Below are 18,332 nucleotides of genomic sequence, written 5' to 3' on the forward strand. Positions count from 1 at the left end.
CCCAGGATCTTACCTGACTCTTCGAATTTTTTTCCGAAGTTACTCTTAAATTCTTATCCAAGTTTGACGTAAGAATGGATTGTCATCGGTCATATGTCTTTCTTCAAGATCTTTCAAATTATTTTCATCGTTGGCTCAACCTTTCCATTCTTCATTCAGGAGTGCCTCTATAATTCATGGTGCTGTATCTCGTCGTCTTTCTCAGATTTTGAAGACCAAAGAAGTGTTTCCTCTAAATTTTATCCGTTCTCTCAAAGATTCGTAGTTCAAGCTTGCTACCATCCTCTCATAATTCTTTTCGATTGTGAGAATTCTTTTCACCCATCTGCGGCAATTCAGGAGTATTTTCAGTTTGATTCTTCGGAGCCCATCATCTCAAAATTATTCATTCTAGCTTTCAGCTCCCGTTCTCCAAATCTTACCGGTGCATCGTTCAAATATCCTCTTATCAGTTCATGATCTCTTCGTTCTCATGTATATAAATCCTATCAAGTATCTTCATTCATTTTCCAATTCTTCCCGATGAATTATGCCTTTGCTTTGTTCTTTTTCAATCCTTACGGTGGTTTGTTCAAGATTACTCTTCCTATGTTCTCACATTAGTTCATTCGTTCTTTCCAATCCTACCAGCGGATCATTGAAGATTTTTCTCAAGTTTGGCTATATCTTTTCAATATTTTCAAGAAGAATAAGTTGTATGCAATCCGTTGTTTGTCATCAATTAAATTGGTGAAGGATGCGCATAACGTAATTCTTATTATTGTTTCATCCAAGTGATTAATTCCTTATTCCGGAGGTTCATCAAAATTCTTGGTTTCTAGTGTTTCATATTTTCTTTTCCGGAGCTCCAAGTTTTCACGGTTATAACATCGTGAAGCTCCATTTAAATCATCACAAGGTTTCACCTGGTGTCTGAACTTCTCTTTCTTTCTATCATCCTTTTATTACCAGAGTTCTTCATGGAGGCTCTATAGGGTAATTCATCAAGGATTCCTTTCATTCTTTAATTGTTCTTCAAGATTTCTCTCAAAGTTAAGATCCGCCAAGCTATACTCAAAATTAAACAGGGTGCTCAACTCATGTTTTGTTTTGAGGAGTTCCAGCATTCGAGCATTCTTCATCTTGCATTCCGAAGTGCAATGCTTTCTACCTTATCCTTTGAGATGGTGGTATGTCATTCTTCACAATTTCCATTCATGTTTCGCGATTCACATGGGTCAAGAATGAGGTATTTTAAATCCATTAATTTCTTCGTTGGTGTTATCTTGGTATAGATTTCAGTTAAGGTCTTTCCTAAGGAATGTTGATATTATGGTGCTTATCAACAATCCCAGTTTTCTCCTATCCTCTCGGCGAAAGAAGTTTTCATCTCTTCGTTGATCTCAACCAAGCAATTGTTTTTCATTAGTGGCAGAATTTCACGTCAAGTTTTGAGATGCTTCCTTAAGCCCACAACAAGTTTATTCTTTTCATTGTTCATTTCCTAACAACTCCGTCCAATCCTCTATGGAAGAATGCTTTCAAATTCATTTGAGGTAGAAGATGTTGTTTTCTTCTTCGTTACTTTCATTCCGGTCTATCTTTCATTCCGGAGGGATTGTGATGTTGCACTCTTCGACCCATCATCCCATTTTTTTTGTCAAAGATCATGTTCTTTCCTTTGCTTATCCATTCAACCGGAGTGCCGTGTCCTTCATTCAAGTTCTCTCGTCTTATCAACTTTTGCCTCCCTTCTCAACCGGAGTGCTATCTGAAATATTTCTTACCCCTTGTGCAATTATTTCAATAGTTCCGGAGGTAGTGTGTTGTTGATTTCGTCAAGTATCATCCAATCTTATTAACTTCTTATTCAATTCCTTTGCTTTTCAGATGGAGTGTTGTCCAAATTATATCATTCTTATTCCTTCTCTATCTTGTTTTAACCAGAGTAGTTTCAATATATAGCCTGTCCTTCGACCTACAAGGTTCTCGCAATGTTCCTTGTTCCTCTTTTATAACGGAGTGTTTTAAACTTCGTGCATCTTTGTTGGATTCCTTCTTTCAATTTGTTTAACCTCTCAAGGTTCGTTGGTTTCACTCGATTGTCAAAGAAGCAACTTCTTTTACCTCTTCCTCTTCCGTTTCTCCCAGTGCCATCCTTAGATCTCAGGTCGAGATCTCTTGTAAGTGGAGGAGAGTTGTGACGCCCCAAGACCGGCACTCCAGAAGCCTTCCATGTTTTCGTTGTTCGTCATGTGATTTGTTTTGCTTGTTGCATTCATCATTGCATATTTTGCATGGCATCATGTCATCATGCCTTCTTTTTATTAAAGCTAACTAAAACTCACTTAAATAAATCGTGTGGATCTTCGATCCATTTAAATCAAGCGAAATTCACATGGTGAAATTCTCTTTATAACACATCTCCCAATATGTATAGGGAGGTAAAATAAATATTCCATTCTTTAGGAATCGACCATAACACACTTGCAAAATAAATTCCATGGTTCTTCTGCTTCAAGTTTCACCTCCAAACCTTGGCAATAGTTCTTTCTCCATTTATCGAGGGTCCTCCAAAATCCTCAACATTTTTGCACACCCCTATAGCCTAGCCTCCATTCAAACTCCTTTGTCTCTAGTCAAATAAGTTTGAATTTAAATTCTCCTAACTTGTTGGAAGCATTGTTGTTGGGTTGCAAATTTTCCATAAAGCCTGAAAAAAATGTCTCGTCATATTATTCTTGTACGTGGCCTTTTCTCTTAATTCTTTGACCTCTCCCTATTTTCTAAAAAGAGAAATTCAAAGGGAGAAGAGAGAACCAGGCCGGCCCATTTGCCTCTAAGCCCATTAGCCAGGCATGCCCGATCCCCACCTAACCCTAACTCGACCAAACCCTCTCCTGGTCGATCCCCTCCTCGTTCCAACGCGCGCCGCCATCTCTCTCTCTCTCTCTCTCTCTCTCTCGCTCCCTCATCCTCCTGCAGCACTGCCACAGACGCACACGCATTGCACTAGGGAGAGAGCAGCGCCGCTCCTCGTCCCCGATCCCCTCCGCCTCCATCCTCCTCTGCCGCGCCAAGCCCCTCATCTCCTTCCCGAGGACGCCGCTGGCGCCCCAAGCTCTCCGCCTCCGCGCTGGCCGACGCGCCCCGCCGCTGCTCGAGTCGGAGGGCCCTGTCTTTGTCTCCGGCCGTCGTCAGCAAGCAGTCCCGTTGGAGCACCTCTTCTCCCGTGCGCCATCCTTGACCAAGTTGAGCAGCTCCAGCAGACCCCGCGCGCCCCTGCACCCAAGTTCGTCGCCACCTCGCCGGAGTGCTTGCCTCCTCGACCTTCAGGCCACCCTGTCACGCCCTTATTCTCCTTGCTGAGGCCGCCGGCGGCGCCCCAAGCGCCCAGCGCCTGCCTCTGTCATGGCCTTCCTCCTCTGCTCGCGAGCCCTGCTTCGCTGTTGCGCCTCCCTGGCCTCGCTGCCTTCGCGGGGCACCAATAGCACATCCACCTCGCCGTCGACCTCATGTTGCCGTGGACCCAAGGCCACCGCACTGTACAACTATGTTGAGAGGACCCGGATTCGCCAAGACCCTATGTTGGACCTTGTGGACGACTAGAGAACCCGAGACCAGGAACGCCAAGTGAGGGAGTCCTGGACTAAGGGGTCCTCGGGCGTCCGGTCTGTTAGCCATGGGCCGGACTGATGGGCTGTGAAGATACGAAGACCGAAGACTACACCCATGTCCGGATGGGACTCTCCTTGGCGTGGAAGGCAAGCTTGGTGACTAAATATGTGTATTCCTTTCTTTGTAACCAACCTTGTGTAACCCTAGATCCTCTCGGTGTCTATATAAACTGGAGGACTTAGTCCGGAGGAAGATAGACATTATCATAGCCATACCAACTAGACCTCTAGGGTTTAGCCATTACGATCTCGTGGTAGATCAACTCTTGTAATACTCATATTCATCAAGATCAATCAAACAGGATGTAGGGTATTACCTCCATAGAGAGGGCCCAAACCTGGCTAAAACATTGTGTCCCCTGTCTCCTGTTACCATCGAACTTAGACGCACAGTTTGGGACCCCCTACCCGAGATCCGCCGGTTTTGACACCGACATTGGTGCTTTCATTGAGAGTTCCACTTTGGTGTCGACGACAAGACCAATGTATCGCCTTGTTCTCAAGGATAATATCACCACCAGAGGAACGCTGGCTCCAGGACAAACCCTCCGGCTGGGCGGCTTTATCATGACCGCCCGTTCAGTCGTTAAGCCAAGAATGACCTCTCAGGTCATCGAAACCCCCTTTGTATCGACTCTGAACACTCCAAGTAGATGGATTTGGCGGAGTTTTCATCCTTACACGAGCTCCTAGATCACATCGCCGCCCTGGGGGTCGCTATAGACTATGATCAAATTGGGCTTAAACCTGATCAGAGAGAAATCAAATCTCCACCGATCACCCACCACATAGCGTTAGTCGAGGAGCGAGTCGGCAACTCTTCCTCCATACTAAGGACGGACTATGTCCGGATCTCTGGTCTCGAAGAGCCAGACACCTACCCGCGAGGAGATGCATACTGCCCTCTGAACATAGAATCGGATGACGGGCCTAAGAAATTAGTGGACATCTCGGAGCCCGATCTATTATGTTCGGAAGACCTTCAGATTCCGGATCCAAAACTGGGTCAGGGTTGGGATTTAAATCCACCCACCCACCCGAATACAAGCGCTCTCATGAGCATACAACAGCAGTCTCAGGAAATGGTCCACCACTTCTGGGCCAGATTCCTTCTTGTCAAAAGTAAGATTAAAGATTGCCGCAACGAGGAAGCGATCTCAGTGTTCCGCAACAAATGCAGGGATGAAGGAATCCTCAATGTCATCAACCGCCGTTGCATCCTACACTTTGCTGACTTGGCAACTATCGTACAGAAGTACAGCGCAATGGAAAGCACCTGGAAAACTCAAGCAGCCCGTTGGGAATCATCGGTCCCTACTCAACCCCTTATTCAGGCGAAAAGGGCGCACCCTTGCAACACGTCGGTTCAATAGTAAAGAAATACAGGTCTAGTACGGGGTGCGGAACCATTCTGGAAGGATGGCTCGATGGGCCATGCAAAATACACGCAACACCGGATAACATACCAACACATAGCCTTAGAGCATGTTGGATACTCCGGCAAGTGGCCAAGAGCGGCGAGGATATCCTCACCAAGAATAACCCAGAACAACACCCCTGAGAGGACAACGACCCCAAAGTACTGACGGTCTTCAAGACATTCGCCTCAAATAATAGGCGCAAAAGAGCACTACGCGGACTCGCCGAAGTCTGTCAAATAGCAGCATTAAACCCTTGGAACGACATGGCTATAACTTTTAATGCCGGTGAAGAACCAAAATACAGGACAGTCCGAGCACCAGCCGCCTTGGTCCTCAGTCCAATCATGGACGGCTTTCGGCTCACCAAGGTCCTCATGGACGACGGTAGCGGACTAAACCTCATCTATGAGGATACAATACAAAAAATGGAAATAGACAGGAGCCGCATCGAGCAAAGCAACACGACCTTTCGGGGAATCATTCCCAGTCAGGAGGCACGGTGTGCGGGAAACATCACACTCGACGTGGTATTCGGCACACCGGAGAACTAACGGTCCAAAGAAACAACCTTCCAAGTGGCCCCTTTCAACAGCGGATATCACGCCCTCTTAGGGCGAGATGCATTTACACGCTTCCAAGCGGTACCCTATTATGGATACATGAAGCTTAAGATGCCTGGGCCCAATGGTATAATCACTCTAGCTAGTGATCCGGACATAGCACTCCGCGCCGAGAATAAAACCGCATCCTTGGCCCTCGAGGCATTATCTGAAGCCCCCGCGGCCGAAGAATTAACCGCGCTGCGCTCCATGGTGGACAGGGATGATGTGGTCCTAGACAAATGACCCAAATCCACCTCATTCAAACCAGCAGAAGAAATAGTCAAATTCCAAGTCCATCCAATGGACACCAAGAAGACAACATCCATTGGAGCACAACTAGACCCAACGGTTGACGCCGCGCTATGAGAGTTCCTGCGTGAGAATTGGGATATATTCGCCTGGCACCCTTTTGATATGCCAGGAATCCCACGCGAGTTGGCCGAACACAGCCTCAATATATTGAAGTGATATAAACCGGTCAAGCAAACACTACGGTGCTTTTTCGAACCCAAACGTCAAGCTATGGGGGAGGAGCTAGCCAAGTTAATCGAGGCAGGATTCATTAGAGAAATAAAACATCCGGACTGGCTGGCAAACCTGGTGATGGTTCCAAACAAAGACAAGTCCTGGTGCCTGTGCGTCTATTTCAAAGACCTCAACAAGGCTTGCCCTAAGGACCCCTTCCCCCTCCCCGAAATTGACCAGATCATTGATGCTACCGCAGGACACGACTCAAATTAAAATGAAGGAGTCCGATCAAGCTGCAATAGCATTCATCATCCCATATGGGACATTCTGCTTCAACACCATGCCCTTTGGACTCAAGAACACCGGCGCCACTTATCAATGGATGATCCAAACATGCCTGGAGAAACAGATCGGAAAGACAGTTGAAGCCTATGTGGATGACATCGTAATCAAGACAAGGCACGTCGAAACACTAATAGACGACCTGCGCCTCACATTTGACAACCTCCGCGCATATGACATTAAGCTCAATCTAGAAAAGTGTGTTTTCGGCGTCCCCGCAGGAAAGCTGCTGAGCTTCATCGTTTCCAATAGAGGAATTGAAGCAAATCCAGCCAAAATTCGAGCTCTGTCACAATTGGCTACGCCAACAGACCTTAAGCAAGTCCAAAAACTCGCGGGTTGCGTGGCAGCTCTAAGCCGCTTTATCTCCAGATTGGGAGAAAAGGCACTGCCACTATATCGTCTTCTACGTCGAACCGATCACTTCGAGTGGATGGACGCGGCAACAGCAAGACTGGAAGAAATAAAAACCCTTCTAGCAAGCAACCCAATCCTGGCCGCACGAAACGTCGACGAACCCATGTTGTTATACATATCGGCAACACATCAGGTGGTGAGCGTCGTACCCGTCATTGAACGAGAACAGGACGGCCACAAATTCCCGCTCTAGAAGCCAGTATACTACATATCCACTGCCCTTACTCCATGCAAATCCCGGTACCCCCATTATCAAAAGATAGCATACGCGGTCTTCATGGCATCCCGAAAGCTACGCCACTACTTCCAGGAGTGTTCGATCACGGTGGCTTCCGAAGTACCACTCAACGACATAATAAACAACCGCGATGCCATGGGCTGGATTGCCAAATGGTCCATTGAGCTACTCCCATTTGACATATAAACCACGTCGAGTTATTAAATCCCATGTACTGGCTGACTTCGTATAGGGGATCACAACAGTTTTCGAGGGTAGAGTATTCAACCCAAATTTATTGATTCGACACAAGGGGAGCCAAAGAATATTCTCAAGTATTTGCAGCTGAGTTGTCAATTCAACCACACCTGGAAACTTAATATCTGCAGTAAGGTATTTAGTAGCAAAGTAATATGATAGTAGTGGTAACGGTGGCAAAAAGTAGCAATAGCAAAAGTAATATTTTTGGGTTTTGTAGTGATTGTAAAAGTAGCAGCGAAAAAGTAAATAAGCGAAGAACAATATATGGAAAAGCTCGTAGGCAATGGATCGGTGATGGAGAATTATGTCGGATGCGATCGATCATGCAACAGTTATAACATAGGGTGACACAGAACTAGCTCCAGTCCATCAATGTAATGTAGGCATGTATTTCGAATATAGTCATACGTGCTTATGGAAAAGAACTTGCATGACATCTTTTGTCCTACCCTCCCGTGGCAGCCGGGTCCTATTGGAAACTAAGGGATATTAAGGCCTCCTTTTAATAGAGTACGGGACCAAAGCATTAACACATAGTGAATACATGAACTCCTCAAACTACGATCATCACCGGTAAGTATCCTGATTATTGTCACTTCGGGGTTAACGGATCATAACACATAATAGGTGGCTATAGAATTGCAAGATAGGATCAAGAACTCACATATATTCATGAAAACATAATAGATTTAGATCTGAAATCAAGACACTCGGGCCCTAGTGACAAGCATTAAGCATAGCAAAGTCATAGCAACATCAATCTCAGAACATAGTGGATACTAGGGATCAAACCTTAACAAAACTAACTCGATTACATGACAAATCTCATCCAACCCATCACCATCCAGCAAGCCTATGATGGAATTGCTCACGCACGGTGGTGAGCATCATGAAATTGGTGATGGAGCAAGGTTGATGATGACGATGGCGACGGATTCCCCTCTCCGGAGCCCCAAACGGACTCCAGATCAGCCCTCCCAAGAGAGTTTAGGGCTTGGCGGCGGCTTCGTATCGTAAAACGCAATGTATCCTTCTCTTTGATTTTTTTCTCCCCAAACACGAATATATGGAGTTTGAGTTGAGGTCGGTGGAGCGTCAGGGGGCCCACGAGGCAGGGGGCGCGCCTAGGGGGTAGGCGCGCCCCCACCCTCGTGGACAGGGTGTGGGCCCCCTGACGTGGATTCTTCTTCCAGTATTTTTTATATATTCCAAAAATAATCTCCGTTGATTTTCAGGTCATTCCGAGAACTTTTATTTCTGCACAAAAATAACACCATGGCAATTCTGTTGAAAACAGCGTCAGTCCGGGTTAGTTCCATTCAAATCATGCAAGTTAGAGTACAAAACAAGGGCAAAGTGTTTGTAAAAGTATATACGACAGAGACGTATCAACTCCCCCAAGCTTAAACCTTTGCTTGTCCTCAAGCAATTCAGTTGATAAACTGAAAGTGATAAAGAAAAACTTTTGCAAACTCTGTTTGCTCTTGTTGTTGTAAATATGTAAAGCCAGCATTCAAGTTTTCAGCAAAGATTAAGAACTAACCACATTCGCAATAACATTTAGGTCTCATGTTTACTCATATCAATGGCACAATCAACTAGCGAGCAATAATAATAAATCTCGGATGACAACATTTTCTCAAAACAATCATAATATGATATAACAAGATGGTATCTCGCTAGCCCTTTCTGAGACCGCAAAACATAAATGCAGAGCACCTTTAAAGATCAAGGACTGACTAGACATTGTTATTCATGGTAAAAGAGATCCAGTCACAGTCATACTCAATGTAAACTAACAGTAATGGATGCAAATGACAGCGGTGCTCTCCAACTGGTGCTTTCTAATAAGAGGATGATGACTCAACATAAAAGTAACTGGATAGGCCCTTCGCAGAGGGAAGCAAGGATTTGTAGAGGTGCCAGAGCTCGATTTTGAAATAGATATGAATAATATTTTGAGCGGTATACTTTCATTGTCAACATAACAACCAAGAGATCTCGATATCTTCCATGCTACACACATTATAGGCGGTTCCCAAACAGAATGGTAAAGTTTATACTCCCCCATCACCAACAAGCATCAATCCATGGCTTGCCCGAAACAACAGGTTCCTCCAACTAACAACAATCCTGGGGGAGTTTTGTTTGCAACAATTTTGATTTGATTTGCTTAAAGCACGGGAGTAGGCATCCCGGTGACCAGCCATTTTCTCGTGAGTGAGGAGCGAAGTCCACTCCTCTTGAGAATAACCTGCCTAGCATGGAAGATACAGACATCCCTAGTTGATACATGAGCTATTTGAGCATACAAAATAGAATGTTTATTTGAAGGTTTAGAGTTTGGCACATACAAATTTAGTTGGAATGGCAGGTAGATACCGTATATAGGTAGGTATGGTGGAGTCATATGGAACAACTTTGGGGTTTATGGAATTGGATGCACAAGCAGTATTCCCACTTAGTACAAGTGAAGGCTAGAAAAAGACTGGGAAGCGATCAGCTAGAGAGAGACAACAGTCATGAACATGCATTAAAATTAATCAACACCGAATGCAAGCATGAGTAGGATATAATTCACCATGAACATAAATATCGTAGAGGCTATGTTGATTTTGTTTCAAGTACATGCATGAACATGTACCAAGTCAAGCCACTCGAATCGTTCAAAAGAGGATACCACCCTATCATACCACATCACAACCATTTTAATAGCATGTTGGCACGCAAGGTAAACCATTATAAATTCCTAGCTAATTAAGCATGGCATAAGCAACTACAATCTCTAATTGTCATTGCAAACATGTTTCTTTCATAATAGGCTGAATCAGGAATGATGAACTAATCATATTTACAAAAACAAGAGAGGTTGAGTTCATACCAGCTTTTCTCATCTCAATAAGTTCATCATATAATCATCATTATTTCCTTTCACTTGCACGGCCGAATAGTGTGGATAATAATAATAGTGCACGTGCATTGGACTAAGCTGGAATCTGCAAGCATTCAATTCAAGAGAGAAGACAAGGTAATATGGGCTCTTTGTTAGATCAACAATAATGCATATAAGAGCCACTCAACATTTTCATTATGGTCTTCTCCTCTCGACCCCCAAAGAAAAGAAACAAAACTATTTACACGGGAAAGCTCCCAACAAGCAAAAGAAGAACAAGAAATCTTTTTGGGTTTTCTTTTTAGTTACTACTACTCGAGGCATAAAAAGTAAACTAACTAAAAGCTACAACTAATATTTTTTTTGGTTTTTCTTAAGGTTTTTCAAACACACAAGAACAAAGCATAAAAAGGGAAATAAACTAGCATGGATGATACAGTGAAAAAGTATGAGCACCGACAACTAGCACAAATGTGTGAACAGGAATGTAATGTCGGTGAGAAATACGTACTCCCCCAAGCTTAGGCTTTTGTCCTAAGTTGGCCTATGCCCAAGGATCAAAGTGGCCCTCTCCGGTGTAAGGGGGAGTGTCCTCTGGGTGCCACTGGTTGGCAATCTCCTCCGAATTCCACTGATAAACTGACTGTCGATAAGGGTCCTGGGGTGATTCCGGCTGAGGCTCTGGAGCTGGTGTCACACTCCAGTATGCATAAACTTTCTCCAATAAAACAAGGTACTTGCCTAAAAATATGTTAAACAAAGAGGGAGCAGGCAAGGTTAATAGTCTCAAAGTTATTCTTACCGAAAATCAGTCTATAGTTAAGCAACTTCTTCTTATTCTTAACAATAAAATCATGTGCTACCATGCTCTTATAATCTAGAAAAATATTAGCCAGCAACTTTTCCTCTTTCTCATAATGTCTGATGGGTATGTTAAAGTGTGCAGCTAGGCGCGAGGCAAAGATGCCTCCAAGGACGGGGCCCTTAGTATGGTTCAGATTTAACCGTTTAGCAACAATAGCGCCTAAACTGAAAGTAGTATCTTGAAACAAGGCATGTCACAAAATAACAATATCAGGAGCACTAAGGTTCCTACAGTTCCCACGACCAATTAAGCATCTACTAGCAAATATTGAAAAGTAACGTAGAACAGGAAAATGTATGCTAGTGATCCTTGCATCGGAAACTTTCCTCGTTTCCCCTACAACAATCATATCAATAAATCCCTCCACATCATCACGATGTGGTTCCTCTAGGCTGCCCTCAAAAGGTATCAAACAAACCCGACAAAAAGCACGAAGTGACATCTCCTTATCCTCATCATATAAATAAAATTCCACCGAAGGTGGTGAGCTCCTAGCATGGAAATGAAATTTTTGCACAAAGATATTGGTGAGTAAGAGATACTGTTCGTGTTGGTCGTGGAGGAAGGCGGTGAGGCCTGCATTCCCAGCCAAATAATAAAAATCTTCATGAATCCCGGCTTCTCTCAAGAAATCATCACAAGGCCATTCACACGGCCGAACCTCCACAGTACGAGGGAGATTATACTTGGGCTTCTTGTTCTCTTCACTTTGTTTATCCTTCGAGCTTCGGCTCGATGAGCCCCTCAAAAATCTCTTCATCTTTTTCTGCAAATTTCTGAAATTTTTAGTAACTTAAAATAAAAGTGAGCCAAACTCAACAAAATTGATAGCAACTACTCCCACAAGTGCCTAGAGACTATATCATGCATTTGAACTACCTGGGACCACATAAATTTGACATGCAAGCTCAAGAACAGGGTCACCTAGGCAGCAAAAATTTGCAATAAATAAAGCACTAGAACAAAAACTAATTGGACCATTGGAGGAGTCACATACCAAAGAACAATCCCCCAAATCAGTTTTGTGAATGGAGCTTTGAGCTAGGAGATCAAAAATGGCAACAAGATGAGCTAGAACTCGTGCTTGAGCTGGTTGGTGATTTTTTTGGGAGGAAGGAGTGTGTGGTGGATGGAATAAGTGGAGGGGACCCACCATGGGCCCACGAGGCAGGGGGCGCGCCCAGGGGGTGGGCGCGCCCTGGACCCTCGTGGCCAGGTGCTTGCTCCCCTGGTGTGCTCTCAGTGCCAGATATTCTCAAATATTCTAGAAAAAAGTCATATTTAATTTTCAGGGCATTTGGAGAACTTTTATTTTTGGGGTATTTTTTATTGCATGGATAATTCAGAAAACAGACATAAAATACTAGTTTTGCTTTATTAATATAAATAACAGAAAGTAAAAAGAGGGTACAGAGAGTTGTATTTTCTAAATTCATCCATCTCATGCTCATCAAAAGGAATCCACTAACAAGGTTGATCAGGTCTTGTTAACAAACTCATTTCGAATAACATGAAACCGGAGAATTTTCGAATAACACTAGGTTACCTCAACTGGGATATGCATGTCCCCAACAATAAGAATATCATATTTCTTTTTGACAGTAGGAAGAGGAAATTCAAAACCTCCAATAGTGATTGTTGAAATTTTCCAATAGAATTGATACTGTGGACTTGAGGATGTTTCCTCGGAAAGTGTACCATATGCTCATTACCATTAACATGAAAAGTGACATTGCCTTTGGTGCAATCAATAACAGCCCCTGCAGTATTCAAAAAGGGTCTTCCGAGAATAATAGACATACTATCGTCCTCGGGAATATCAAGAATAACAAAGTCCGTTAAAATAGTAACGTTTGCAACCACAACATGCACATCCTCACAAATACCGACATGTATAGCAGTTGATTTGTCAGCCATTTGCAAAGATATTTCAGTAGGTGTCAACTTATTCAGATCAAGTCTACGATATAAAGAGAGAGGCATAGCACTAACACCGGCTCCAAGATCACATAAAGCAGTTTTAACATAGTTTCTTGTAATGGAACATGGTATAGTTGGTACTCCTGGATCTCCAAGTTTCTTTGGTATTCCACCCTTAAAGTATAATTAGCAAGCATGGTGGAAATTTCAGCTTCCGATATCTTTCTCTTATTAGTAACTATATCTTTCATATATTTAGCATAAGGATTCATTTTAAGCATATCAGTCAAACGCATACGCAAAAAGAAGGTCTAATCATTTCAGCAAAGCGCTCAAAATCCTCATCATCCTTTTTCTTGGATGGTTTAGGAGGAAAAGGCATGGGTTTCTGAACCCACGGTTCTCTTTCTCTACCGTGCTTCCAAGCAACAAAGTCTCTCTTATCATAACGTTGATTCTTTGATTGTGGGTTATCAAGATCAACAGCAGGTTCAATTTCTACATCATTACCATTGCTAGGTTGAGCATCAACATGAACATCATCATTAACATTATCACTAGGTTCATGTTCATTACCAGATTGTGTTTCAGCATCAGAGATAGAAATATCATTAGGATTCTCAGGTGTGTCTACAACAGGTTCACTAGAAGCATGCAAAGTCCTATCATTTTTCTTTCTCTTCCTTTTAGAAGGACTAGGTGCATCTATAGTAATTTTCTGAGAATCTTGCTCAATTCTCTTAGGGTGGCCCTTGGGATACAAAGGCTCCTGAGTCATTTTACCACCTCTAGTCATAACTCTAACATCATTATCATTCTTCTTACTATTTAATTCATTGAGCAAATCATTCTGAGCTTTAAGTACTTGTTCTACTTGAGTGGTAACCATAGAAGCATGTTTACTAATGGGTTTAGGTTCACCTTTAACACTAACCATATAATCACTCAAGTTTTCAATCATATAAGCATTATGTTTCAATTGTCTACAAGCATAAGCATTGAAGTTTTCTTGTTTAACAATAAAATTATCAAACTCATCTAAGCATTGGCTAGCAAACTTATTACGAGGAATATCACCTTCATCAAATCTATAGAGAGAATTTACCTTTACTACCTGTGTCGGGTTATCAAGACCATGTATTTCTTCAATAGGTGCTAAACTCTTAACATCTTCAGCTTTAATACCTTTTTCTTTCATAGATTTCTTTGCCTCTTGCATATCTTCAGGGCTGAGAAATAGAATACCCCTTTTCTTCGAAGTTGGCTTAGGAGTTGGTTCAGGAAGTGTCCAATTATTTTCATTAGTCAACATATTATTCAATAGAATTTCAGCTTGATCAACTGTTCTTTCCCTGAAAACACAACCAGCACAACTATCCAGGTGGTCTCTGGAAGCATCGGTTAGTTCATTATAAAAGATATCAAGTATTTCATTTTTCTTGAGAGGATGATCAGACAAAGCATTAAGAAATTGAAGAAGCCTCCCCCAAGCTTGTGGGAGACTCTCTTCTTAAATTTGCACAAAATTATGTATTTCCCTTAAAGCAGCTTGTTTCTTATGAGTGGGGAAATATTTAGCAGAGAAGTAGTAAATCATATCCTCGGGACTACGCACACAACTAGGATCAAGAGAATTAAACCATATCTTAGCATCACCCTTTAATGAAGACGGAAATGATTTAAGGATATAATAGTAGCGAGTTTTCTCATCATTAGTGAACAGGGTAGCTATATCATTTAATTTAGTAAGATGTGCCACAACAATTTCAGATTCATAGCCATAGAGAGGATCATATTCAACCAAAGTAATTAACTCAGGATCGACAGAGAAATCATAATCCTTATCAGTAATAAAGATAGGCGAAGTAGCATAAGCAGGATCATATTTCATTCTAGCATTCAGAGATTTTTCTTTCAGCTTAGCTAATAGTTTCTTAAGATCACTTCTATCATTGCAGGCAAGAAAGTCTCTTGCAGTTTCTTCATCCATAACATAACCCTCAGGCACAACAGGCAATTGATATCTAGGGGGAGAATCTTCATCATAACTTTCATCAATATTATCAGTTTCAATAATTTCATTCTCTCTAGCCCTAGCAAGTTTTTCATAAAGAAATTCACCTAGTGGCACAGTACTATCAAGCATAGAAGTAGTTTCATCATAAGAAGTGGCATCATCAATAACATGCGACCTATCAGAATCAATAGCATGTGTAGGTGTCGCAAGTTAACTCATAACAGAAGGTGAATCAAGTGCAGATCTAGATGGAAGTTCCTTACCTCCCCTCGTAGTTGAGGGAAAAATCTTGGTTCTTTGATCTTTCAAGTTCTTCATAGTGATAAGCAGATATAAATCCCAAGTGACTTAAAGAATAGTGCTATGCTCCCCGGCAACGGCGCCAGAAAATAGTCTTGATAACCCAAAAGTATAGGGGATCACAACAGTTTTCGAGGGTAGAGTATTCAACCCAAATTTATTGATTCGACACAAGGGGAGCCAAACAATATTCTCAAGTATTTACAGCTGAGTTGTCAATTCAACCACACCTGGAAACTTAATATCTGCAACAAGGTATTTAGTAGCAAAGTAATATGATAGTAGTGGTAACGGTGGCAAAAAGTAACGATAGCAAAAGTATGATTTTTGGGTTTTGTAGTGATTGTAACAGTAGCAGCGGAAAAGTAAATAGGCGAAGAACAATATATGGAAAAGCTCGTAGGCAATGGATCAGTGATGGAGAATTATGTCGGATGAGATCGATCATGCAATAGTTATAACATAGGGTGACACAAAACTAGCTCCAGTTCATCAATATAATGTAGGCATGTATTCCGAATATAGTCATACGTGCTTATGGAAAAGAACGTGCATGACATCTTTTATCCTACCCTCCCGTGGCAGCGGGGTCCTATTGGAAACTAAGGGATATTAAGGCCTCCTTTTAATAGAGTACCGGACCAAAGCATTAACACATAGTGAATACATGAACTCCTCAAACTACGGTCATCACCGGTAAGTATCCCGATTGTTGTCACTTCGGGGTTAACGGATCATAACACATAATAGGTGACTATAGACTTGCAAGATAGGATCAATAACTCACATATATTCATGAAAACATAATAGGTTCATATCTGAAATCATGACACTCGGGCCCTAGTGACAAGCATTAAGCATAGCAAAGTCATAGCAACATCAATCTCAGAACATAGTGGATACAAGGGATCAAACTCTAACAAAACTAACTCGATTACATGATAAATCTCATCCAACCCATCACCGTCCAGCAAGCCTATGATGGAATTACTCATGCACGGAGATGAGCATCATGAAATTGGTGATGGAGGAAGGTTGATGATGACAATGGCGACGGATTCCCCTCTCCGGAGCCCCGAACGGACTCCAGATCAGCCCTCCCGAGAGAGTTTAGGGCTTGGCGGCGGCTCCGTATCGTAAAATGCGATGAATCCTTTTCTATGATTTTTTTCTCCCCGAAGACGAATATATGGAGTTGGAGTTGAGGTCGGTGGAGCATCAGGGGGGCCACGAGGCAGGGGGCGCGCCTCGCCCCCCACCCTCGTGGACAGGGTGTGGGCCCCCTGACATGGATTCTTCTTCCAGTATTTTTATATATTCCAAAAATAATATCTGTTGATTTTCAGGTCATTCCGAGAACTTTTATTTCTACACAAAAATAACACCATGGTAATTCTGCTGAAAATAGTGTCAGTCCGGGTTAGTTACATTAAAATCATGCAAGTTAGAGTCCAAAACAAGGGCAAAAGTGTTTGGAAAAGTAGATACGACGGAGACGTATCAGTCGCCGAATGGACAGAGGCCGAACTCCCTAAAGAGTATGGCACATATTCCAATTGGGTTATGCATTTCGATGGCTCCAAAATGCTGGCAGGACTAGGAGCGGGCGTCATTTTAACGTCCCCTACTGGAGACGTCGTTCAATACATACTCCAAATACTATACACAGACTCCAATAATGCAGCCGGATACGAGGCCTTCTTGCATGGTCTCCGGATGGCCGTCTCCATAGGCATACAGCGCCTGGAAGTGCGCAGGGACTCAGACCTCACAATATCTCAAATAAATGGAGACTTCAATGCCAAATATTCGAAGATGGCAGCTTATCATAATGCCGTCCTAAAAATGTCGGCTTAGTTCGAGGGACTCGAGTTCCATCATGTGGCCCGAGAGAGTAATCAAGCGGCGGACGTTCTCGCTCGCAGAGGCGCTAAGCGCGACCCCATCCCACCCAACATTTTTCTGGAAAGACTTTTTAAGCCATCCGTGGTGTGGCAGGGGGAGGGCGGCAACACCAGTCCGGATCCGAACACAACCCCAGATTCCGAACACACTGATATCGTCGGAGGCTCAACCACCGAAATAACACCATCGGCCCATCTCATCATGGCAGTCATTGCCCCATGGACCAAACCATTCCTGGCCTACCTTAATAAGGAGCTTCCCGAGGATCAGAATGAGGCCCACTGCATTTTCCGGTGTTCGAAGGCCTGCAAGGTTCATGATGGAGAACTCTATAGGAAAAGCGCTACTAGAGTTCTTCAAAGTTGTATCTCTGAGGAAGAGGGCGACAGCTCTTGGGGAAATTCACGCCGGACTCGGCGGTCACCACTCCGCAGCTCGGGCCCTTGTTAGCAAGGCCTTTCGTACAGGGTTTTATTGGCTGACGGCCCGAGCAGATGCACAGAACCTTGTCCAACGTTGCGTTGAATGCCAACTCTTCGCCAACCAAAGCCATATGCCCCCCACTGCCTTACAAACAATCCCCATCACTTGGCCTTTTCCGGTCTGGGGACTCGATATGGTCGGACCCCTTAAAGGAGGAAGCCATAAGAGAAAGTATCTGCTGGTCATGGTGGATAAATTCACTAAGTGGATAGAGGCCAAACCAGTCAAAATGGCCGAGGCGGGGCCGGTAATAGATTTCATATCCGGCTTGGTACACCATTATGGTGTTCCACATAGCATCATCGTTGATAATGGCTCTAATTTCACAGCCGATGAAGTGAAAACTTGGTGTGCTAATCTGGGCATTAAGCTCGATTATGCCTTTGTCTATCACCCGCAGACAAACGGTTATGTCGAACGGGCTAATGGTCTTATTATGAGCGGCATCAAACCTAGACTAGTGCGGTCTTTGAAAGAATCAGACAAGCACTGGGTGGAGGAACTTGACTCCATACTCTGGGGGTTGCGGACCACGCCCAACCGCACTACTAAATATACACCTTTC

Source organism: Triticum dicoccoides, chromosome 3A (assembly GCF_002162155.2).
Source record: "Triticum dicoccoides isolate Atlit2015 ecotype Zavitan chromosome 3A, WEW_v2.0, whole genome shotgun sequence".
In the NCBI taxonomy this organism is placed as follows: domain Eukaryota; kingdom Viridiplantae; phylum Streptophyta; class Magnoliopsida; order Poales; family Poaceae; genus Triticum; species Triticum dicoccoides.